The sequence below is a fragment of the Vicugna pacos genome, unplaced genomic scaffold (assembly GCF_048564905.1).
Source record: "Vicugna pacos unplaced genomic scaffold, VicPac4 scaffold_20, whole genome shotgun sequence".
Lineage (NCBI taxonomy): Eukaryota > Metazoa > Chordata > Mammalia > Artiodactyla > Camelidae > Vicugna > Vicugna pacos.
Genome location: NW_027328741.1, coordinates 26,439,505 through 26,465,731, shown reverse-complemented (window position 1 = coordinate 26,465,731; position 26,227 = coordinate 26,439,505). Strand labels below are relative to the sequence as shown.

Genomic DNA, 26,227 nt, shown 5'->3' with positions numbered 1-26,227 from the left:
ATTTAAATACAAATATATTTGTTCATTTATGGGCACTTATGACTTTATCCCTGGTAGAATATTTCAACTAAAACAAATAATCAATATAACACTCCTTTGTCAAATCTACTTGATAAGTTACTCTGCTATGTAAACATAATGTGTCTAAGATAGATCTAAAATTAGTGAAAAAGAGCTTTGTATGGCTTCTTGAACTATTCTCAAAATTCAAAGCTTAATTTTAAAACAGATCTGAACAGTAATTCTATATTACCTTTTCCGTCGTGAAATGAACAACACAGTCTGTTGTCAAAATTCTGTCCTTACAATGATTCACGAGCACCGTATCCTCACAAAACTGCTGGACAGCAAGGCACTATCCAGACACTGTGACCCAACAAATGAAACACAATGAAGACTGTGACCCTATTTTGGAGGGCTTATAGTCTGTGTCAACACCAGGGTTTTATTTGATTGGTTTGATTGGTTGGCAAAATAAAATCAATCAAGTACTTTCTTCTTTGAGCATTCTATAAGTCATGACTCTGCTGTTAGTGTCATGAGCAGGAAAGACTTAAGCATGACTTGATTAGATCAACTAGCAACAATCATCACTGGAGAGTGAGTAATAAAGAAGTTAACTGATAGCAATGCTTCTCCCTACATGAGACCTAAAATAAATCGACACTGATATCCGAAAAGAAAATGAGAATTTGAGGTCCCCAATAAGAAAAAATCTAACAAGAAATCAAAAAAGTAAAGATTTTTTCATTAACGTTTCCTGGAAAGATTGGAGCATGGTGGTGTTGAGCTCAGATGTTAGGGAAAAACATGAGGGTCTGAATTCCCACAGCACTGGGTAGCTTTGACACTAATATGTCAGTCAAATTCTCTGCATCTCAGTCTCCGATGCATAGACTGGGGACAACAACCGCACCCATCTCCTAGAACGGTCCTAAGAATTAAGTTATTTTATATATACAAGTTTTAATAAAATACATCAGATATTAAATATTACCCCAAAAGCACAAGGAAAAATGAAAACAGTGATAAATTGGAGTTCATTAAACTTTAAAACTTTGCTTCAAAAAACACCATCCAGAAAGTGAAAAAACAACACTCAGGAGAAAATTTTTTCAAATCATTTATCTGATAAGGAATTTGTGTATCAAAAAAAAAATTCCACAGCTCAACAATAAAAAGGCAACTCAATTAAAAAATGAAAAAAGAATCTGAAAAGTTATTTTTCCAGGAAAATATACAAATGGCCAATAAGCACAATGAAACGGTGTTCAATAACATTAGCTCTAAAGGAAATCAAGTCAAAACAACTAGGAGAAACCGCTTCACATTCACTACAATAGGTTAAAATCAAAAAAAGCTTAACAAGCACTAATGAGGACACAGAGGAAGCGGAGCCCGCAGCCATTGCTGGTGAGGATGTAACACAGCGTGACCACTTTGGAAAACATCCTGGCACGTCCTCAGAGAGTTGAACATTTGGCTTCTGAATGATCCAGCAATTCTGCTTCCTGGGCACACAAGTAAGAGAACTGAAAACAAATGTTAACATAAAAACTCCTACAGGAATATTCACCATTACTTTTCGCCATTAATTTTCAGAGCCAAAAAACAGAAACAACCCAAATGTCTATCACGTGATGAATGGGTAAACAAAGGGGCCCAGCCATACAGTGAAATATTATTCAGCAATAGCAAAGCATAGAGTACTGACCCAGGCAACAACGTGGACAAACATTGAAAACGTTACTCAGTGTGAAAGAAGTCAGTCAAAATAGACGGTTCCACTTACATGAAGTGACTCGATTTGCATGAAATGTTCAGCACAGGCAAATCCACAGAGACAGAAGAGTGGCTCCCTGGGGCTTGGGGAGGATGGGGAAGTTGATAATGTCTGCTTATGCGTACTGGGTTTCCTGTTGGGGGGAAGAAAATATTCTAAGATTGACTGGGATGCACATTTCTGGGCATAGAGTAAAATCCGCTGTACATTTTAATGGGTGATTTGTATTAAAACTGTTAAGAACAAAAGCACCTCGGATTAGTACCTTCCATAGTAAATGCAAATTGCTAACATTTATTACAGGAAGAAGAAACTGCCCTCAGCATGAAAGCAGGAGATCAGCAAATATTAGTTAACCGAAATTGGACAAGAGCATTTCACTTGAAACTGTTGCTGAGTGTACAAGAAATATTCAGACATGACAAGGAAAATCAGTTTGACATCACGAAGAAGCATTCTGCTTCAAATGCAAATCAAGGATTCGGCAAGCCCAGCTGCTACAAATGACCAGAGAAGAAACCTGGTTCTTAAAACAAGCACCAGAGCCAACAAGGAAATGGTGGTGAGGAAAGCAGGTGGCCTAAAATCTGGAACAGTGTGCTACAAATAATTTCTCCACTGAAAATTCAAAAATAAAATGAAAGTGATGTAATGCTGTGTTGAACTCACGTGAATGGGCTTCCTGCAGTGCTTGACAGTTCTGTAACCCCGAATGACTCAGGAGAATCAGCATGGCTCCTGGGAGTCCCCAAGTAACTGCCCATCAGCACGCTGACCACCATCACATCTGCCAGGGTTGAATTGCAGAGAAGAGAGCAACCTCTGAAAGGCACAGGGAATGTTGACAAGGGAATAAAAGGCTGCGGTCAATCCTGGGACAGAGGCCCTGTGAGCAGAGGCCAGAAGGCTGCAGGTGAACTGGAGTGGCCCTGGGGCAGGAAGGGACCACAGGGGAGCATATCTCAATTATCTCCTCTCTCTCCCTCGGGTAGGAGGGATAAAGCCTGCATCCTTCTCACCTGGAACTGTGGGTTCTGGCTGGCGGAAGTCTTACCGACACGGAATGAATTTCTCAAGACTGCGGAAAAAGGAAAGAAAGCGAGAGGGATTAGGGAGCCAAATCCACGAGTCTCTCAAATGCTCCCATATTTATTGTGTATAATCAAAGTAAAAAGTCAATAACAGTTGTGAGATAGTAGGCAGGAACTTGGGGAAAGAAGGGATGAGACAGAGATTGTAGACTCCACCATGAGTACTAAGGCTTAGTTTACCTTTAGGGAAGTCATGGGCTGAGGGGAACAAGATACATTTTTTAGACATGTTCATTACAAAGCAGACCACCAGACCAGCCTGGTCCCTGTTTTGGGGATAATAGAATATCTAACACCACGCAGGCCTGGCGTTTATAGATGAGGGCCTGGGTCATTGCTGTGCAATAAGCAGTGTGCTATCTATAACCTCAAATATGCAAGCAAGGCATTGTCTCTGCTTTTTATGGCAAGGAGACAGGAGTGAGGATGCACAGGTGTTTGCTTTAAAGCAGTTAATAAGCACACTTTTTCTTCTTAAAGTTGACAGGCAGCTGGGATGTGTTACAACTTGTTAACTCAATCATGGGCTCCCACATGGAACCATTATGGAGGACATCCTAGGATGAAAAATCCTGGCTCTGGATCTTTTCCTGCCAGCTTCGGCCACTCCAGCAGGGTCTAGACACATCCCTGAATAACGATCCCACAGAACCACCTAAACTCTTAACTCCTGGTGCTTGAAACTTAATTTTAGCTCTACACAACTTAATGTAGAAAAGTTTCAGAAATAAAAGATATTATATTCTTTTTATATCTCATCATAAGACTGATTTTTCTGATTGCTCTAAGCTGCTTCTACATGGTAAAGCACCTAATTCTGCAGGTGAATTCAGTACTTTCCTTTGGGCATACCTAGACAGTCTGGGCTGTCTGACTTCTATTAGTCAAATACCAATACACTTAATTGATTTCTTTGTTCATCAATTTCAGCCTGGAGGTGAGGGTCTGTCACTATTTTCCTCAGCCCACCCTCTACTCTTTTCTCATCAGCATCTCAGGCCTCCTGAAAACAAAACAAAGCATTTGTTTCCCTTCATCTACACTTTCCACAAAGGCAACAGGAATCATCATGCCTAGAGAATGAATTCAACACAAATGTTAAAACAAAAATCTATAAACCTGAAGCAACTCCATCTCCGACTCATGATACACAATGACATGAGAGTAAGTGTGTCAGGTACAAAGCATGCGTGAGCCTGACCACCTCATTTCTATTCTTCAAAGGAAGGAAGGTTTTCGTATTTTTTATTATCATTCTTTGTCATTGTTTCTGATTAAGCCAAAAAATTTTTTATGAAATAATTAAGCACTGCAATAACAGATTTTCGCTGTATCAATTACAGAAGGAATTCAGAGGGGATAGGAAAACCCACCTCTGTAAAAAATGCAAAATTCCTTCCCCTGTTAAGAACACGAATACAAAATGCAACAGAGAATTCAAATTCTTGTGGAGAGGGCAAAAGCCACAGAATCAAAGCAAAGTCATTATTATGACTCAATCCAAAATTCACTGGACAAACATGCTCAATGCATTCAAATAATTTTTAAGGCACACTGCAAACCATTCACTTAATTATCTACAGGCTAGAGGAAGAAATTCCCTCTATAACAGACAACATAAATCAATAAGTTGCCCCACCAAACAAGGAACAAACATCAGGTTTTTTGCAGTTCTGATAAATCAGCAAGTTTTAAAGATCAAAATCCAGAAATTTTAAACATTCATTCACACCAGAATGAATCAAGCACTTAAAAAAAATAAATAACCCAAAGAAACTAAACACATTGATCACGTACCTGGATCAATGAGAAATTCTTGTACAGCTGGAAAAAAAGAACAGTCTATAGACTTATACTTGAAAAATAAAACTACTTTTAAAGATAACTGCTAAAACACATTTCATCATTCATGTTACCTTGAAAAATCTGAGGCACTTGCCTCTGATCAGAAAAGCAATTTTGAGTATTAGTATGTTACAATTCAGTGCCAGTTTGCTTTAGAAGAAAAAAGAAAAGCTACTGTTTCTCATCTTGCACAAAGTTTAAAGAACCTCCCTGCCTCTATCTCCTCCCATTTTCTAAGCTCATGCTCCCCAAACCTTCTGAAACAATTATGAGAACCTCTTATTCCCACCAATATGCCAAATCACAAAAGAGTATCAATTTATTTGTGTAAATATATACCTACACCTTGAACTGGAGGAGAAAGATTTCAGAAGGCTATATGGAACTTATTGCTACATTCCTGAAATCACACACATACACGTTCACAGAGACACAGACATATACAAACTGAATTACTGGGCACTTCACAAGCTAAGGACTTACAACTTCTAGAAGATAACTTTGTAGTTAGTTTAAAATACAAAACGGTCAGCTTTTGAAAGCCTTGAACATTGCAAAATCATCCAAATATCAATGAGATCCAATTAGCCTTCTCTGTAGAATGTAATTCCCCATGATGGCAAAGCAGACCCTAAGAAGTAGTGGATCCAAGACTCGTGTTTTTCACTAGCTATGATCGTTTTAAAACACGTAAACAGATTTAGAAAGGTATGTCCCTATGACATTTATTCTTATTGAGATGGCATATGTATTCAATTGTCTATGCAGAAAATAGGACCCATGATGGTGTTTAAGAAATATTTTGTGCATTGAAATATTTATTTTTAAGTGCAGACAAGGAGGGTGGGTATTACTCCATTGTAGAGCACCTGTTGTGCACGCACATGTTCCTGGCTTCAATCCCCAGTACCTTCATGAAAATAAATAAATACAAGTGCTTACTTAAAAATAAGAATAAATTTATATAAAAAAATAAATGCAGACTAAAAACCACTGCAATCTAGGAGCCACAATTATAATAAAAAACAAGTGTTTCTATCAAATATTGACTATACGCCAATCACAGAGACAACCACAAATCACACCTGACAACCATCACGTGTGATTCTCAGCAATCCTACTAAGTAGACACGGATGAGAAACCCGGCTCTGCGGATGAGGAGACGGAGCTCGGAGGAGCCGGGGACACTGACCGTCCTGCTCCCCGTGACACCGCGTCAGCCCAGGGCAAGCGCTGACAGAGCTGCACTGAGGGGACACCCAGCTGCATGGAACCATGGGGGATTGGGGAGTCCTAGAAAATACTCAAAAGTGTTCAATGAAAAACCAGCTCAAATATATTACTCTGTGCCCCATCCTCTAAACACAGAACATGTCTGGGACCTTTTTGATGCCTCCGTGTCCTTTCTGCCATCATCAGTTACGTGCCCTCTCAGCGCGACCAGTCATGAACTGGACCCCATACGAAGTGCACTCAGATGGAAGAGCTTTAAAAGCTGTTTTATGAAGTTTGTAAGACTGTCTATTCCTCACACAGGCGGTCATCCAGCACTACTCACCGGTGCGGATGTACCACCTGAAATCACACCTTTCTGCTTTTTAAAATCCCTTCATGTAATACAGACTTTTCAACAGCAAAGAAGCAGCTCAACCACAGACAGTGGACATCTTTTCACCAAACGGACTCAAACAGCCCATCGGACTACCTGGAAGCCCTTTTCTTCTATTAAACCCACTTCCAGGTACTTCATCTGATTGGTGGACTTGGCCTCTGAATGGCCTACTCAGAGAGATCCCATCCTCACATCCGGGGGTGGGAGAGGACCCTGCTGCTGGGAGAAATCAGTGAGGAAGGTGGACATCCTCCAGCCATTTCTGCACGGGTAGAAATGCCACATGCTCAGAAATTATACCCTCAGCACCCCTGGGCTCCCATGGACTGGTTTCACATTAAGCAAACTTATGACACACTGATGCAAGAAAACCAGAAATTTAATTTATTAATGTAACAGGAGATGTGAAACTACAAACCAGATTGAAATATCAGAGTTCAACCATGAGTACAGATTCTCCTCCAAGGCCCAATCTCGGGCAGGCAGTCACATGGCAAGCGTGGACAGAAGCAGAGCAGGAAGGGTTTCTAGATTAACTCAATGGACTAAATTTCTGTTATAAGAACAGATCTACTGCCTGGAAAACAATTAATGCCAATCACGGGGCACACTCCATGGACAGTGGCTGAGACACGACAGTGAGCACCTGTATAACTCCACTTTCCCTGTCCTTTCTGGTCTAACTGATGCAGAGGTACAGAGATCCAGGGATGCAGATACCTGTAAACACTCAAAGCCCATCCCTGGGAGCCTGGAAACCAGATAGCCAGGATTTAAATCCCAGCTCTGCCACTTACTAGCTCTGTTACCTTGGCCAAATTACTTACCCTCTGTGTGCCTCAATTTCCACACTCTAAACCTGGGATAACAATCAAATCTTTCTTACTCACTTGTTGTGAAAATTGGAGGATTCATTTCTGTAAAACTCTCAGAAAAGAATGTAGCACATTTTTGGTGCCCAACAAATTTCAATTTAATAAGAAAGTGATTTACAAGTCTCCCATCTAATCATCTTCTGTGTTTCATGACTATTCTGAGTCCCAAAGGAAATCCTTATTTCCCCTCTTATAAACTCTTGAGGAGCACCCTTCTGTTTCAAGCCACCACCTGTTTAAACTGAGGGGGGATTCCCTCCTCCCCACTCCTCTGGTCCATGGGAGACTGCTTCTCCCTTCACACCCCTGACCACTGGCCCACGGCTAGCCCTCCTCACACTAACAGATTGAGGTGTGAGTCCGGGGAGACAAGCAGGGCATATGAAAGCTTTCCTTCCCCTCCAGTGTTGGCCACCCTTAGGAAGCAGCCGGGATGCTCAGTTCCATGGCAAGACAGTCCTGTGCATTATGGGTCAGAATCTCTCAAGGGAATGCTCGCTGTGGCCCAGAGTTACCTGGGACTGCGTAAGTCTCTAATTCTGGGACATAGTGTCATGACACTCACTCTCCCACAGCCCTGAATTTCATGGAGAACGTGGCTTCATCAGTAATAAAGGAGACATTTATCGCCTGCCTGTTCTTCTTAGTCATCTCTCAGTTGGCTGCTGGACACAACATGTGTATAAGTATTGGGTCCCCTTAAGCCCCAACATATATGAAGTAACAAAAATTCTGTGGCTTAACATTGGTTCAGGGCGACTGTCTAACTGTCCTGACTCTGCTGATGCTAAATTATGTGTATAGGAACTATGGAACCTCCTCAAATATCTTTCATCATAAAACCAGCTTTTCTTATTTTCCTGTTTCTCAGTAATTGCCAAAGACTATCAAATGATGGCTTCACACCAAACAGCAGTTAAGATTATGAGCCCTCTTGTCATACACACTGTGCTAAACACTTTACATAATTTCTAATTCTCACAATTCTACAAAGCAGAAATGAGTGTCCCCATCTCACAGACGAGGGAAAAACTCAGAAAGAACTGACTCAGGATCACGTAGCTCAGTGGCAGCGCGTGCACGCAAACCCAAGTCAAAACACCACACCCCTTTGTATATGTACCAAATCTCCTACCACCCATTGACACACAGCGGTGGGGATAATACTTAGGGAACTCAGTACACTTTTCAGCTTTAAGGTGCTCCAGAGGCCGCTTCTAGCTCTTTTATAAAATCCCGGCTCACTGGTTTCTAACACTGCAAGAAAAGTCCGATGTTGCAACTCTTTGCACAGGAAGTCTGAAATGTTCACAGTGAGATGATAGAATAAAACTAAGACATAAGCAGAATAATATTTCCAGGTAGTCAGACATAATGGACATTGTGCTACCCTGAAGCACTAAGCAAAGGAATCAAAAAAAAAAAAAAGCGTTGTTTAAGACTTCCTTTACAAACAGGAAAGTTAAGACTGTAAGAAGGTGCAACAGCGCCACCTATGGCTTAAAAGGCCTTCCTGGTTGCCTGGAAAGGTGCAACACAAAAATTGCCTGTGGATCAGAAACAAGAATCAGATAACTAAAAGCTTATGTAGCACATACTGCTCTCCTAGTCCTCATGTCTTGCACTGTAGCAAAAACCAACAGACCTGTACTAGGCCTATATTCATAAAAGTCATGTCTGTATTTTTCCAACAGGAGGTAATCTAAGTATCTTGCAAAATACTTCTCAAAGAGCCAGGAAATCATAGAAGTGTATTGAAATACAAAAACATTTATTTACATATTAAAACAGCATGAGCTTTTTTCTATTAAAAAATCTGACATGTCAAATCAATGTTTTGATATTTTAAAACCTATTAAGAGTGCAGAAAAATAAATCAAAATTTTCTTTAATCACAAAAGAGAGAAGCTTATTCCCTGAAAATGATCAATGTGGATTTTTCTAAACTTAATGCTTCTGGTCAGAGTCCTACGAATTTAAATGTCTGAGTGTATAGTTACACGGCAGCATGAACACTGAGTTGTAACAATACACATTCTGTGTAAATAATCTTCAAGGTCGTCTGCTTAAGTCAATTTAACTAGTCCCTGTCTCAATAGAATGATACAGATTTCATTAAAACTTCATACTGCACGCACACACACACACAAAACCCTGAATCCTTGTTACTTTAAGCCATATACATATATATCCATATTGAATATGCATCAGAAACAAGCCACCCTCTTTAGTATTCACAGTTGATCCTTCTAAACTATCTGTCATTGTGACAGCACATTTTTACTAAGCAGCTCTTGGATGCTTTGTATACAAGGCGTCTACCTCTCACAGTCAGACATGGTAAACGGCATCACTCAAATTTCACAAATGAGGAAATATACTTAAGCCATGGAAACAACGTACATATTTATCATCAGGAAAGAAAAGAGTAAAGATTTTACTTTCAATATGCACTGACAAACTTTTCCTCCATACTAAGACTACATACATAAAACAAATTCAGTCATTGTAAATTATTCTGTCAATAAGCACCACTAGAGAAAAACAAGCAACATCATTAGCAATGATTGGACTTTCAAAGCCCACTCCTATTTTGCACTATAATCATTTTTAATGTTTTGTTTTTAGTGCTTACATAGCACTAATATAAAGAAAACATAAACTATTTAAGTCATTACCTGAGAATGCAACATTTGTGAAAATGTACAATTTTAATTTATGCCACTCTGTCTCACATTCTCACTGGTGTCTCTCCTTTGAAGGCCTCATCAGGCTGAGATCGCCAAAATCGGTCATTTATGGACTCACAGGAGTTCGGGAAACCACTCAACGGGAGGCTGATCAGAGGAGAAATTGAGAATGCATCCTGTGCAGCCTGGGTTCCAGCACCGAGCTAGGCACCGCCAGCTGCGTTTGATTTGGGACAAGCTGCCCACCTCTCAATCCCTCAGCTGCAAAAAGGAGACATTGATACCTACCGTCAAACACCTGCTTTGAAGTAAAATATGAGAAAAACAGTTTAGCATTTGGTAGGTGTCCACTCACAGCAAGCTTGGTCATTATGATGATGAGGATTACTTTTAATAAGTTAAGCTAGACCAAAAATTAGAAATCACCATAAAGGAGAAACATTTTAACTCAATAAGCATTTCCTTTTGAATGGATTGATAAAAGTTCTAATGATTTTTTTAATAAACCAAATTTTGTCCATTAATTTTAGATTTACCGGTTTATGGACAAGTCTCCAAAAAAAGAATTAGAGGCCTCTAACCTCTGAATACTAAGAAAGTAAAGTTTAAAAAAATTATGGGGGAGAGTATACCTCAGTTGTGAGAGTATGTGCTCAGCACGCATGAGCCCCTCAGTTCAGTCCCCAGTAACTCCATTTAAAAACTTTTATTTAAAAAAAAGGAGAATTAAAGGAAAAAGATGGAGGACTACAGAATTTTTTTAGAGAATCCACTCAGATTTAAGATGGGGAAAAAATATCCATTTCTCACAGGAAATCTTGAGAACTATGTAAACCGGATCTGAGTTGTCTAGTCTTTAACATTATTCATGAATTCATATTACCAAGTCTTAAAACTACCTGATAACCCACAGTGGTGATAGTGATCATAAAACCTGCCAATGCGGATCGAACTCCGGCTAGGACTGCTCTGTTCTGACATCTCTGCCCCTGAGGCCTCACCAGGATGAGAGCACTAAATTTTGTCATTCATGAGCATCTCGTGTAAGTCTTCCATTTGTGCTTCTCAGTCTCCTCTCACCAGCCCCTCTGAGGGAAGCACTGTTATCATCTTCCCCACACGCAGATAAGGTCACTGAGGTACAGAAACTAAACCTGCTCCAGGTCACATCGGCATTAAAGGACGTCTGTATTTCTGCTGTTTTGCGATTGACAAAGGAATCTGAGATATCAATACAAGATAGACTGTTAAATAATCAAGTCTGTCAGCTCTTCACCTCAAAGAGCAGATACTATAAATTCCTGATGTAGGATGAGGCTGCCGCCACAAAATGACTCAGCTAGAAATTAATATCCAAGATGAAGCAGCGGATACACATAAATATTCATGACTGTCAACTCCTCTCACGGGTCTTGGCCCTTCACTGCCTGAATGGGGGTGAAATCCCCACCCGTGTCTGGGAGGGTAGCGCGGCTCTTCCAAGTCTCACCCAGGCTTCACAGGCTGTTTCCCCCTACAGACTGTCCTAAATGATTAAAAAGCTCACAAGATTTTTACACCAGCCAAAACTGAAAGACATTTCTGCATATGGAGCACTTTCTCAGGCTTAAACCATTTTTGCCTACACTCAGCAAGGGGGAAAAAAGAAACATGACTCTGCAAAGTCTCTTAGCCTTACCACTCACAGGAGTTGAATGGTCTCAGCACAAGATGACCCTTCACATTACAGGATGAGAACAAAATAAAGCCGCCCCAACAACAAGCACTCCCAGAGACAGCGCTCAGCAGTCTTCTGCACACTCACGGTTGTGCAGCCCTCACCACCATCTATTTCCAGAACACTTCATCACCCCAATAGAACACCCCTGTCACTAGCAGTCACTCCACAACCCCCCTCCACCCAGCCCCTTGCAACCATCATCTGCTCTCTGCCACTGCATGAGCCAATTCTGGGCATTTCAGATCACTGAAATCAACAATATGTGGCCTTTTGTGTCTGGTTCCTTTCAGTTAACGTGCTGTTATCAAGGCTTTCCCATGTTGAAGTGGTATCAGCATGTCTCTTTTTTTTTGAAAATGTTAAACTTTATTAGAAGGTGGTAAATACTATCAAAAATAGTAGAGTGGGGTATAAGGGGTGGGGTTTCAAAGGGAAAAGGCCGGGTTGAGCAGTCAGGGTGGACTACCCAGAGCAGATGGCTTTTTTCATATTCCCCTTTATTTATTTTTTCTTTTTTATTCACTCTTATGTCTGAATAATATTCCACTAAATGGAGATACTACATTTTGTTCTTTCATTCAGCAGCTATATATGGACGAGGTCCAGAAGAATGAGTGTAAGTGGTGGCTAGCAGGGATGGCATTTAAGCAAAGGGCAAGATGTGCTTTCAAAAAAAAAGTGAACAATCAGAGGCACAAGGAAATTCAGCGCGTTTCTGAGAAAGTGCATGGTTGCTTCAGTAGGACTGCCATGCAGGGCTGTGGGGGATAGTGACAGGAGACACAGTGAGGGAGTCACCTGAGAATATTCCCCACTGCAAGCAGCTCAGCCAATTCTCCTCCCTCATCCTGTATTTTAGAGACATTTTTGCTAGCTTTTCTCTTATTTCAAGTAACAGTACTTTAGTTACACATCTGATCATCTGCATCAGACCACATTAGCTCCAAGCCACAGAAAATCATTCACTGACCGGAGCAGCTCCAAGACATAACATTGATGGACCAGGGAGTCCTGCAGCATCCCATCCTGCAGGCACAAACCACACATGTTCCCTGGTGATGTCCGGAAAGTAAAATGCATGGAAATATCTCACTGCTGCTGCACATCTGCCCACAAATTGCCCCCAAATCATGCTGGCACAGCACTACTCAACCCTCGCACTACCCAAAAAAAAAAAAAAAAAAAGAGAGAGAGAAAAGAAAAGAAAAGATAAGAAAAGAAAAGAAAAGAAAATATAAGAAAAGAAAAGAATAAAGCTAAGAAAGCAAATTTAGGCTCTTCCATTGAAAACCAGCAACCATCACTGCCAGTATCTGAGCTGGAATGATCCTGACTTCAAAAACCACTGTGCAGTTACTATTCAAATGTGACAGACATATATGGATTTCACTTAGATGATATTACAATAGGATTTTTCTTTTCAAAATTTCCAGTTGCAACAATAGCACAAGAAAGTTTATGTTTCATTTTTTAAAAAAAATCAATTATTTTCCACTTTGTTAATTTTGAATCTATTATTATTTTATAAAGGGAGCTATGCTGCAGATTATAAACCAAATATCTGGCTTCTGCAAACAAGACCTATATGACTTCACTATTTCAGAGCAAGCTTTAATGATGCTTTCAAATTGGGGGCGCTCACTAACAGCTCTTTAAATACTGTCAAAGATGTGCTATTATGTAATGCAAAGGGTCTACCTACACATCAACTCAGAAACCAAAGAAACTACACGAAAGCCTTAGTTTATCATTTTAAAATATTCCTATTATTTTGAATATTAAATTTCTTAAAAGATAAGATATTTTTTGAGAAAGACATCAGTTGTATTAAATTTCCTCTCACCAAGGAAGCAATCTTTATCAAGAATTACTACCCCTATGAAAATCCAAAAGACAGGACGTTTCTAGCTAAGTTAACTTACAGATCTCAACACAAGCCTAAATCCTATCTGCTCTCACTTGAACGAGCCCAGCAAAGTCCTGGGCTACTCTGGAACTTAGCTCTTCTGTTCCATATGTTGGCAGAGCTAAGATCATCACACAAGGCAGGGAAGGAGAGAAGAGGTAAGTCCACCTGGCGGCCTCCATCTGTTTACTTCCAGCCACAAGGTGTCACTAGAGCGACCCCGCTAACAAGCCCTCCACACAAGGAAACCCGGCATCCACTCTGCCCCTGCGGTCCCCAAGCAGTCCCGACGCCCCTCTCCCACTGGTGGCCTCCGAGCCTGTGAATGGTCTTCTAATGACCCTCCCAGTTGGTGACACCCTCCCCCTCTTCCCCGCTACACACACACACACACACACACACACAGCCAAGGCAGCCTTCCCAAAGCACAAATTTGATTACATCTCCCCCACTTCAAACCCATCAGAGGCTCCCTGGTAGAGTTCTAGCCCCACCCCCGACCCTGCTTGTCCATCCTCACCTCAGTACCAGGTCCCCAGTGACCTCAGGGGCCCCGTGACCTGCTGCTACTTCCCACTAGCCTCCAGGCTCATTTTAACTGTTTGTCAAGGAAGTCTTCCTTCCCTCCAACCTCCGCACTTTAGATTAGGTGCCCTGCTGTGTTAATAAAACATTTTAATCTAAGTCAACTTCTGACACTGCTAAGCTCTCAAGAAGCAAGTACATTTTGCTTACTACTGTGGGTCCACCCCCTCTCCCCTAGACACTCAGAATTGCGTGTGTTGTGAATAAAAGAATGAAGGGGTGGGACTCAAAAGGACAGGCAGAGCTGCTCTCCTAAGGGTCACTTCCTGCTGACACCCTTCACTGCCTCTTCTGTGTCAGTTCTAGTAAAAACCAAGCTCCTCCAAAGCCCTCCACCCCTAGGCCCTCTCCAGTGTCCTTCAAAGCAGGGTCACCCACCACCCTGGACCACACAGGGCAGTCTCCCTGAGTCCCCACCCCACAAGCCTCCAGGCCTCTACCCGGGCTGCTCCTGCCACCTGAGTCACCCTCTTGATTCCTTCCCCTGGCTGACTCTTACTCTGTCCCCAGAACTGAATGTAGAGCCAATTTCTTCCAGGAAGTCCTCCCTGATGATGTCCTTTAGCTCTTGGCTGGGCTCCATCTACAGCAGCACTGCTTGGCTACCAACTGGTATTTGTCCACCTGCTCCTATGAGACCATGACCTCTTGGAGGCCACGTGGGAAAAAGGAGTGAGGTGACAAGAGGGGTGGGAAGAGCAAACAGGAAAGTCGCAGCTCAAGTCCCAAATTCAAGGATTCTGTCTCAGATAAAAAGAATAAACTGTTTCATATGTGTGTCATTTGGCTATGATTTTTGTGGCTCATGGAAAACAAGAGCTTGGTGTTCAAGCCTGAAATCCAAGTTACATGCAAAGAAATGTATATATTCATATCCAAAGGAAACCAGAGCTGCTCAACAACACTTTGCAGTTAAAATCCAAAGGAACTTTGATAAAGGCAATCTCCCTCTCTCTCTTTATTTTTATTTATTTATTTTTTTTGGTATCATATAGTTTTAGAAGTATTTGTATAACTAAGTGATGGCTACAGCCTATGATTCTGCACTGGAGTGTTTGGGGCTAAGGAAGCCCAGATTACATGCACTGTGTAAATGCAATCACACCAACACAATGACAGGCGCCCTAGTGGCTGAGCTGAAGTTCCAAAGCAGAGAACCTTATGTTGGAAGACAGCTCTCAGTAGAAAGTAAGAAATGCAATGTTCTGTACTCAATTTCATTAGCTTTATGAGCCATTAACAGATAGTATGTCTTGTCTAATGAAACCCCAAAATATATTGTCATCTTCGATTTTCTCCATCTGACTGTTTTATGCTAAATTTGGATATCAAACCCTCACTCCATACGGAAAGCTCAGGCCTTAGCTGCAGCACAGTTACATCCCGTGGAAGAAAGCCGATCAAGGGAGAACAGGAGAGTTTCCCTTCAGAAGCTGCTAAGTGTGGTTTTGCACCTGTATGTCATTTACAACCACGCCATCGTCAAAGGAGTAAGACCTTACATCTGTGGGGCAAAAAGCATTGCGGTGGTTCCGAACCATGAAAGAACACTGAGCTTTGTGCAACAGTCCTGAGGCACTTAAAGCGTACTTTCTCTGAAAGGCTCCGAAACTGACTCACTTCACCATTTCAGGTACAACCGGAATTAGTAGAGAGAACATGCCCTTGAAGTCTGACAAGGCCCTGCTGGAATCCTGCTACAGCATTTACTAGCTGCTAAATGAACCAATTCCTTAAACCTCTGAGGAGGCTTCCCAATCTTCAAAACGGGGCTGCCACCGCCCACTTGGGAGGCATGGATGTGAATGCAACACGCAAGTAGGGCGGCCGACTGGTACGTGACACAGGACCTGGCTAGTTTCCCTCCGCTGCCCTTCTCCCCCTTTAAACTTGCACTGTTCCCCCTGGTAAGGGTGAAGCCCCAGGAACAGACTGCCCGATTCTTCTGTATATCCCCGGATACATACCTTACCCTTAGGAGGTCAGAAAAACAACTGCCTCCTCCCCAGTCACTACCAATATTCTTAAGAGTCTGGGTTTTTTTTAACTCTATGTTTCAGGGAGACTATTCAAGAATTGTTCAACCACCGTTCTCCAGGTTGGCTCCTCTCCCAACGCCCATCCCTTCTTACCTCAAATCTTCTGTCTGATTGCCTTTTGTTCGTGGGAAAGAGAGTCCACTAGGGTGCGGACTCCCTAGGCCTCCCTCCCTTCATCACAGGAGAGTGTGACTACATTCTCCCAACTCCCCACTCCGACTCCAGCTTCTGAGGAGTTTCCCCTTCTGGACCCTGCAGCCTCTGGATCGTCCCAAGACGCGCACACGTGGCCAAAACCCTCTCTTCAGATTTCTTCCTGTGTGGCCCTGCCCACCCCCCAGAACCTTAAGGATAAATGCCATTGCTCTGAAAATCACAAACGCCGCTGACTGACACACCAAAGCTGCATGGTCCGGGCTTTCCTCCAAACCAGGCACAGCCCTGCCCCCCCTCAGACACAGTCTGCACCTCTTGAGATGAGCTGATCCACTTGCACGGCTGTGAACACCAGCTAAGAATGACGAATCCCAATGTGTATCTCTAGTCCGGCTCCTTCACCTGAGCCCCAGACTCATAGACACGAGTGCCTCTTGGAAGTCCTAACTTGGATGACAAATGGCATCTTAAAAATGCCATATGTCAAAAAAAAAAAGGCCTTATGTCCACCATTTAATCTAGACTTCGATTCCTGGCAGGTACCTCCCAGGCTCCCCATTTTAGTAACAGCCCCAGCACCCACCTAGGTGTTTGAGGTCACATTCAATTTCCACTGTTCCCTCCACCTGGCCCTGCCCTGGAATCAGTCTTGTTATTTCTGTCGCTAAGCCAGTCTCAAGTCTGGTTCTGCAGGGAGCATGATGGAAACCCACAAGCTCACAGCAAGGTGCACTGAGTCACAGTCCTCCGAAGGGAGTTCCCTGGAGGGGGAGGCATCTCCTGCTGCCAGTCACCTCAGAAGGCACTGGATTCTCACAAAGAAGGACCAGAAGAAGGGACTCAAGGATCTCCCGTGATCTGAGGTTTGAAGGGCCCGAGGTCTGGGGGAGCTCCTAGTTAGCTGACACTCCTGTCAGTGAGCAGATGAGGATCGTAGGAACCCAGGCAAGTCTGTTCTCTCTCCGACCCCTTTTCTCTCGGGAGCCACGGGAAAGGCCAGTGTCCAGGGCACAGACCGGCCATCACAGATCCCAGCCTGCATTTGCCAACCCAGACAGCCTAGACTCCTACTTGCGACTCTTACTTCTGTTCTGTTCCCCCCCAGAATGTGATGGACTCTTTCAGAAAGTCTGGACTGTCTCAAGCGAGACCAAGTCAGTGAAGGATGAAGTGTCCACATTTGGACCAGAGCATGAAAGGAGAAACAAGGCCTCATGTCCAGCATGACGGTGGTGGCCAAGCCCTTTCCCTGGGTGAGATGAACCAGGGTCGGGGTGAGAATGCAAGGTCCTTTCACGGCTGACAGGGGTGTTGGAGACTCACTACCGCAAAATAACGACACGGCCGTCAGTGGTGGACATCAGCTGCAACAGACACAGAGTCAGCTATTTACTGCCAAAAAGGGGTAAAAGTAAAGGCCGGTGCAGGGAGGCCTGCACGGCTGCTGAGGCAAACCACAGACCCGGCTCTGAATGCCCACTGGCTGAAGCAGAGAGGAAGCTACGGTCCCCTTTAGCGGTCCCTGTGTCCACCAGATCCAAGGTAACCAGTTACTTAGGACAAGGCAATGTTTTCCTGATACTTAGAAAAACCAGCCTCATAAAGGGAACAAAAGAGTGGCATGGTTTTAGGCCCGCTACTGCCCCTCTATGAATGCAAAGTAAAGTAAATGGCACTGGGAAGGTGAATGCAAAAAAAAACCCAAAAAACAAAAAACCGGTGACTGCTTCCTCCAACAGCGTCCCCTGCAGCTGTCACCTCCGTGGCGGCCACTTCCTCACCAGTGACCGCCGGCCAGGAAGCGCCGTCACGCACGTCACACAGCGACAGCCAGGAACCGTGTGCCGAGCACGTTTGTGTAAAAGCCAGAATCAAGCAAGGTGCTGCAGATTTTGACTTTCCAAGTTTAAATACTCCATGAAAAAAATCCCTCAGCAGCCGCCTAAATCAATTCGCATCTCACTTCTTCAAAACAAATAAACAAAATTAGTAAGAGAGCATTTGTTTCCAAATATAAGGACGAACTAACAGGTTCCTCAAAGCAAGGACTTTAACAGATATCAAACTCCAGTGGGTGATGTGCTAACATAGCAAAAATTCCAAAAAAGTAGAAAATAAGATGACTAGGATAATATACGAATCATGGCAACTGTTAAGTTTTTGCTTTTTATAGCGATGGAGACGGCACAGAGGGCGATCTGGCTATTCCAATGCAGGGTGTGCATAGCCCACATTTTCAGACCCAACAACATGCTCACGGGGTGGTATAAGGGAAAAAGGAAAATAGAAAAAGGAATAGAGGAACAGCCAAAATTGGAAACACACGAGAACAAAAATGACTTTGACAGCATTTACAAGAAATTACGTCAGTGTGATGAGGACAGGGACACGGGGACGGTGAGACCCACCCTCACCTCCTGATCCAGGGAAGGCAGGGGCCTGAGGGGAGCGATGCTGCCGGGGGACCCCAACGTGGTCAGCGCCCCAAACCAAAACTTCACCTAGATGCGTGTAGACAGCTTTTGAGCTACAAAATGTGGTCGCATTTCAAGCTGGGCAACTTTACTCACTCCCACCAAGAGGAACAGGGGAGAATTAGGTTCTGCTCCTGAACCAAAGCATTGTTTAAAAAATTAATGACTGTGTAATAGTAAAAGCAACAATGGAGTAAAAGTCACTGGAGGAGAACGTGCTTGACCCGAGCTCACTGGCCACGTTATCTCACTGACGTTCAGATGCTGGCTGAGCCCTTATGGTACCAGGACAGACAGACCCACCAGGAGGGAGGTTTAATGCGCTGCTGTATTTTGATGCCGGCAGCCATGCCTGGTACACGAGGTTCTGGGTAAACAATGGTGACAGTGTCAACCACTATGGGCTAAGCACACATCCAGCTACTCCGCCAAATCCCAAGGGCAGACTTCAAAAGGCAAAAACAAGCTGGCATTCTCTGTTGGCTCTGCAGAATCAGAGCCAAGCAGTTGCTGAGCAAAAATGTCACCAGTGCCTCCTATGACAAAATAGGAGGCACTGGCGTGGGGCTGGGGCAGGGCTCCAGGCTTCCACTGATCACCCACCAGTCTGTCCAGGGGGTGAAGGAGGTCCCTGCTTTCATTGCACCGATGCACCTACCTTGAATGACGCCTTAGGACTCAACAGGAGGTGACAGGTGAGGTGAACGGAGCCAGCCTTGGTGTAGCACGGTTCTGGCAGCTATGCCCTCAGCAGTGCCCAGTTTCCTAAACCTGACACCTCATCTCCAAGGAGCAGAAGTGTAGTGTGGGCATGTAGATCACAGGGCCCTGTGAGGACAAGTACAGATCATGGCCACGACATGCCTCTCCCCTTCCTTAAGCCATAGAGGAATGTCTGGGGAGGAAGTGAAAATTATTCCAGAGCCCGCCAGGCACCACACGCAGGTGGGACACGGATCCCCTGTGTCTGTCATTCACAGGACTGGTGTGGATTTTCTTTTTATCAATTCTCTGGCATCTTCTCCTCCATCTTACCAACAACAAGAAAGTAGAATCTGACCTTAGAATGACAGAGAATCACAGAGCCCCTCCTGCACATCGGGCCCGGCAGCACGTGCCATGTCCTCCGACCGTCACCTGTGGGACCGCCATGAGCGCTCTCCAGACTCAAGGCCCGAGGCCGTAGGCCGGGGGGACACAGCTCACCTCACTCTCCCCAGTAAAGGGGGACCACATCTCGGCAAAGACGTCTCACCCTCTTCTGCCCGAGGGACAGCTTGAAAGATACACAGGGAAACATAGTACAGGGTGAGGGGTTAGGCAGCCCAGAAGAGATCGTCTGCACTTCCAAGGCAGAGTGGGGCCTTTGACCTAATCACAGGGACAAAGTGAGGACGAATTTTTCCCTGCTGTGTCCCATACACCGTGACACGCCTTTCCCTGCGTAAGGAGCTAATTCGGAAGCCCCTGGCAGTGTTTCTGATGTCCTAACTTGGCATGGTGGCTGTCAGGCAGGGGAGAGGGCCTGAGCCGTGCTGGTGCTGGGCCTGGGAGGCAGGAGACATCGGCTCCACCCTGAGCTCAACCAGCACCTCGTTCTGCGTCTCGGGATTCAGAGTCTCATTTATAAGCAAAGGGATGAAACTGTCCCAGGACAGGCTGTCCAACAGGAATGAAATGAGAGTCATGTAAATAACGTTTCCCAGTTGCCACGTTTAAAATGTAACAAAAAAAAAACCAAGTAACTGATTTTAAGAACAGAGCTTACTTATTCTACTGTATGTAAAATACTATCATTTTGACGTGTAATCAATATAGAAAGTAACAAGATAGTTTATATTCTTTTTACTAGACAAGTTTCAGCCTCTGATGTGCATTTGACTTACAGCACATCTCAGCTCAGACCGGCCTCCTCCCCAGCACTACTAACATCAGTAGCTGTGGCTACTCTATTGGACAGCAACTCCAGGGGTCCCCCCAAGTGTCCTGGCTGAAAAGGGGGAGTAAGTGTCCACACTAACCCTAAAAGGATCTCTCTGAAACAAAGGCGGATTTAGTTTTAAACGTCTGAAAACCGGCGGGCTACACCTCCTTCCCGCCTTGGCTACAAGAAAGCCCTCCTCCTTGATGATCCCATTCTGGATGTAGGGAAGCAATCTGTCACACAGCCAGGGTGGCCCGGCCTTCAGGTTGACTTGCCTGCTGTCTGTGTCCAGTCCCACGAAGTCCTCCTTCTCAAATAGGATGTAGAGGAGGGGGGTCTTCTCCCCAGAATTTTCGGGGTCGCCATCCAGCCACTTGGACTTGGGCAAGAAGAAGAGTGACTCAGTGAAGTCGTCTATCCTCTTCTCCACCACCCTGCAGTCCTCGTAGATTGAAGGCCACGTCGGTGTGCGGCTGCTCGGCCACCTCCCCATACAGCACAAAGACAAAGAGCTGAGAGTCGTAGAGCGTGGTGCCATACAGCTCCTCTGTGCGTGGAGCTTCTAGAAGGTCTTGGCCAAGAGGCAGTCAGTAATGGTGACAAGGCCCATGACATTGCGGTGGGTCTGGAAGTCACTCCATCCATTCTCGGGCGCATAGAGATACCTATAGTAGATACAGAGTGCCCACTGGGAGCCGCACGGTCTGATCTGGCTCACCAAGGAGATTCCATTATAGATGCAAAAGAAATTCTCTAAGATGATCCCCACGGGTTGGACCACAATCGGGAGAGTCTGGTGGTCCTCAGCGCACTGCACGTAGTCAGGGGCGTTCATGTTGCAGGCCCTGCCGAGAAGGGAGGGTAAATCGATGTACATACTGTGCTGTGGGCTGCGGGCCTCACTGGGATGCGGCGACCTGGTGTGCACCAGCCAGAAGGCAAGGGAAGTCCAAGCAAATCGGGGATAATTTTGTCCTCAGCGTCTGCACATGGCTACTGAAGCTCAGATCACATTACCCAGCTTTTGGTCTAGGCTTTCATCCCCTGCAGAAAAGGATCATTTCTTGTTTTCTGTTTCCAAGCACCTAGGCAGGCCCTGATGCAAAGTCGGTGCTCAAAACTGCTGAATAAATGAATGAATAAAGGAACTGCTTCCCCACCCCTCAGCAGGATATAATGAAATGAACCATAGTAGGATCAAAATATCTGGGTTTCAACACCAATTTATTTGAACCCCTAAGGTGCAGAATAATGGGTAAGAAAACTTGCTTTGGGGAGGAGGGTACAGTTCAGTGGTAGAGCACGTGCTTAGCATGTTCAAGGACCTAGGCTCAATCCACAGTACCTCATTTTAGAAAAATGAAACAAATAAATAGACTTAATTAACCCCCTCAAAAAATATTTTCTCCATTCAAAATTCAAAAAAAACCACCTTGCAATTGACACAACATTGTAAACTTGACTATACTTCAATTAAAAAAAAACTTCTTGCCTTACAAGAATATATCTGGATTATGGAAGTTTGCAAATGTAAAATGCCTAGGGTACCACCTGCATAAGAAGAAGGAACTGTACAAATGTACTATCCCTCATTTATGAGCCATTTTTCCTTTGGGGAGATTATAACCTCTCAGAGATATTTTTCTCATATTAAAAGAAAACATTACCTGATTCTCCATACTGCTGAAGAATCAGATAACCCTATGAAAGCATCTGACCCACAGAGTTTATTCAATAAATGTTTGTTGAATGAATGAATAAACAAGCAAAGTGAATGCTGCTCCCTGCCACAGACCATCATAATGGTACTGCTTGGAAATGCCAAGCCCACGTTCCACCCAAATCTTCACTAACCACGTGGGTGACATGGGCAGACCTGTGTGCTTCTCTCAACACCAGTTTATTCATAAATAGAAATGAGGGCAATAACACAAACCTAAAAGGGTTAGTGAGTCACGAATGAATAGTACCCCAACTTTGCAAGATGGAACTATTAAAGAAAATTGGGCAAAGGGTCCATAGGCCCTCTCCATATTATCTCTTACAACTACATGGGAATCTACATTACATCTAAAAATAAAAAGTCTATTATTTTAAAGAGGCTATTGAGTTTAAATCAGCTCACCGTCTCAAATAAGGAACACACAGTACAAATAAGACAATGCGCAGCCCATGAGATGCACTCAGTAAATATTCCCACTGAACCCACTGGTCCCTCCAAATTCAGAGCATGAGGATGTGTCCTCGTGGCCAGAGGCCACTGCACCTGAAGCTAAAAAAGCTAATGGTCCCCACTTTCAAAAGCTCCTGCCACCAACCTAGGTCTAATTTTGTATTTGTAATTTTTTTTCTTTTTATAAAATAGAAATCCCCAATTGCATAGCCTTCAGGTCACCAAAACCTGACCACAGAGATCATGATGGCAACCCTCCTTGGTGAAACAATAAAATGAAAAGCCATTTCCACAAGACCTGTGTGTAAATCTACTAGGGAACTTCATCCTGGACTGAGAGGAAGAGGACTGGGGAGGAGGGGGCAATCTGAGGCACACAGACCCATGGGCCACCTGTCCCACGATGGACATTACACTCAACCCTCACCCTCCAGGAACTTCAAAATACACACAGACAGAATGATGTGGACAATATATATGTATTTTTAAAGAAATTCCGACTCTCTAGCAGGTCTTGTATCTACCGAGACACAAATGGCTTATGTGTATAATGTTTCACAAAAGCCTTAAAACATTACCACCCCAACTTGACACATTAAGAAACTAAGGATAGAGGTTTATCACATTGTGCAAGATTAGAGAGATGCCACATCAGACACTGTATTTAAACCCAAGCCTTTGCTCCAGTGCTCACACAAGAAAGTGTGACATACTGCCCCTTTCCTGCCCTCTCCCTGCAATAAATCTCTGAAGAGTCTTTTCTGTGCCACGTGGAATCACAATCACGTCAATTTACCACAAAGAGCTATGTGACTCCTTGGAGGACGTGTCAAAATCTAAAGGGTTGTGATGGGAGGAGAGATTTGAATTTTCTGTTTCTCAAAGGAAACATGGCTTTAAAAGAAACTGAAAAGCACTTATCTAGTCTAAGCCCTCATTGTGCAGAGAAGGAAATGGAGGCTCAGAAGAGATGAGGAAAGGGACTTATTAACAAATATTGCCTCAGTGCAGCACCAAGCCAGCCCTGGGCCCTTCTGGGGGAGTACCTGGAAGGCCCAGGAAAATGATTGTTAGAAAAAGGAAAGAGAAGAAGCATACAAGGCCCTGTCTCTACACCACCATACCATGAAGTTCCACCAAATTATCCAGTATTGGGTGCAGCCAAAATTTAGGTGGGCTAAAGAGGTTATAGAAACCTGGAAGTCTCAACCATAGTGGAAATTCCAACATTTACTGTTTTTTTCCAAGTTCAAGCACCAGTTCAGTGGGCGCTCCATACGAGGGACTACACGAGGCCTGGAGTTCTCCCAAATACAGATCTGTATTATCACGTGTGCAAACCACACACAGGCCCACCAGAAGAAAAACGCCCACACATAAGATGGAACTACTGAAACAGAAAAGAGCCAACCAGCATATATTGCTAGCAAAAACGGTGCTGCTAGAAATAGACTCATGGACATAGAAAGCAAACTGTTGTTAGCAGGCAGGAAAGGGAGGATTAACAGATACACATTAATAAATATAAAATAAATGACAAGGACCTACTATATAGCACAGGGTACTATTTTCAATTTCTTGTAATGAGTTGTACTAAAAACAATCTGAAAAACATTTATATACATATGCATAAGCTTATAACTGAATCTCTGCTGTACATCTGAAGCTAACATGGTAAATTTACAACACTTCAATAAAAAATAATTTTATATAATAAGTAAAAATAAAAGCAACGCCATAAAAAAAAAAGTAAAAGAACACGGTAATCCCCTTAGCTGTAGGTGGTGGAGAACTCTGCAAGCACCAAGTCCACTCGAATACTCCAGCACTGGCGGTCACTCATTCTAACCATCAGAGAATCACTTGGCTTCTACGAGGTTACTTTTCTCTTCAGTGAAAGGCTACAGTTGCATCTAATGATGTATTGAATCTCATCATTCACAAACCCAAGAATTAATGAGGATTTCCCATAGGCCTGGCTCTGGACAGATGAAAAGATAGGGTCCCAGATATATTCATGTGTAGAAGTTTATGCCATAAAGACATTAATTCTTCCTGCTTTGATAGACAGATTCATTGCAATTCTGATTAGAATTCCTCCCAGATATTTCATGGAATGTAACAAGTTAATTTATGGTCAGGAACAGTCAAGAAACTTCTTTAGAACCACCACTGGGAAGGGGTGGATAGGTCATGCATTTCAACTGGTCTTTCTGATGTGATGAAAACGTTCTGGAATAATAATGGTTGCACAAATGTGAATATGCTAAAAGCTGCTGAATTGTAACATTCAAGTGGGTGGAATTCATGGTGTGTGAACAATATCACAATAAAGCTGTTATATGAAAAAATCCTTTTTGCCAATTATTTTTCCCTCTATACTACTAGTCTGTCCCACAATTTAAGTAAAACAAACAAACAAAAAAAACAAAACAAACCAGATTTTGCCAGGAGCTCTTTAGGAGTGCAATGTCCCTGGGTCTCCAACGCCTCGGGTTGTGCTGTTCCTGTTAACAAACAATAGCTGGGCTGGACTAGTTAGGGACTATAAGTATCTTTTTAAGATCGACGGTCTCACGTTTCACCCTGGGAGAGTGAATGATGGAGGATGAGACAGCCTCATGCCTTCAGCTCATTTTTAACTGAACCAAGCCCTGCTTTCACCACTGTAATCCCTCTCAGTATAAAAACATGTGACATCAACAAGCACCGCCATCATAACACCTGAAAGTGTTCAAGGTACTTACCTGGGGCAGAAATCCTGATCAAGGAGACAGAAGCTCCCTCAGCACTGCCGCTCCCTTTTCCCGACTCCACCAGAAGAAGCTGGGAGTTACAGCCGCGGGCTCTCAGCCTGGGGAGCAGCGCCCACGCCGCTAATCTGGACCTCAGGGATCGGGAAAGGGAGAGGAAGGCAGCCCCAGGGTCGCGGGGCAGGGAGAGCGGGGTGGGGGACGCGGGCTGCAGCCCCGCTCGGAGGCCAGCCCCAGCCCCAGCCCAAGCCGCCCGCCCCGTCCAGGTGTGCAGACCCCGCCCGCCCGGGACACAGCCCGCCCAGTGGTGGGGACGGGTCGGCGGCCTAGGAGAGGAAGCCCGGGAGGGGAGGACTCGCGGGCGGGAGAGGGGAAGCGGACGCCAGCCGCGGACTGAGGGGAGCCCGGCTGGGCCAAGAGGCGGCAGGGGCACACCTGGCCCTGGACAGCTGTGGCCGCGGCGCCGGGGCAGGTGGCGCGGGCAGAGGGGTCTGGCCCGAGCAATCCAGCTGAACACACGCTGACTGGCGCCCTGGGGGGCTGTGACACGCCGACCGCCCTCCCGCAGCCGCCTCACCCCTTTCCCGATATCCCCTCACC

The 26,227-nt window shown here is 44.2% G+C and overlaps 1 protein-coding gene and 1 long non-coding RNA gene across 2 annotated transcripts in view; both read right to left on the bottom strand.

Annotated features, from left to right (window-relative positions):
- Positions 1-25,862, bottom strand: part of LOC140694222 (uncharacterized) — a 151,923-nt gene extending 126,061 nt beyond the window's left edge. The window contains exons 1-6 of the mRNA XM_072957591.1: positions 25,622-25,862; positions 25,313-25,381; positions 24,423-24,478; positions 2,803-2,861; positions 2,453-2,570; positions 1,793-1,916 (exon numbers count right to left, since the gene is read on the bottom strand). The gene's annotated coding sequence lies outside the window, so the exon portion shown is untranslated. The remainder of the gene's footprint in view (positions 1-1,792; positions 1,917-2,452; positions 2,571-2,802; positions 2,862-24,422; positions 24,479-25,312; positions 25,382-25,621) is intronic.
- Positions 21,160-21,745, bottom strand: LOC140694234 (uncharacterized). Its single transcript, XR_012069982.1, has 2 exons — positions 21,581-21,745; positions 21,160-21,366 (listed from the first exon to the last, which is right to left on the bottom strand). It is a non-coding gene; the product is annotated as an uncharacterized lncRNA (long non-coding RNA).
- Positions 25,863-26,227: the final 365 nt, after the last annotated feature.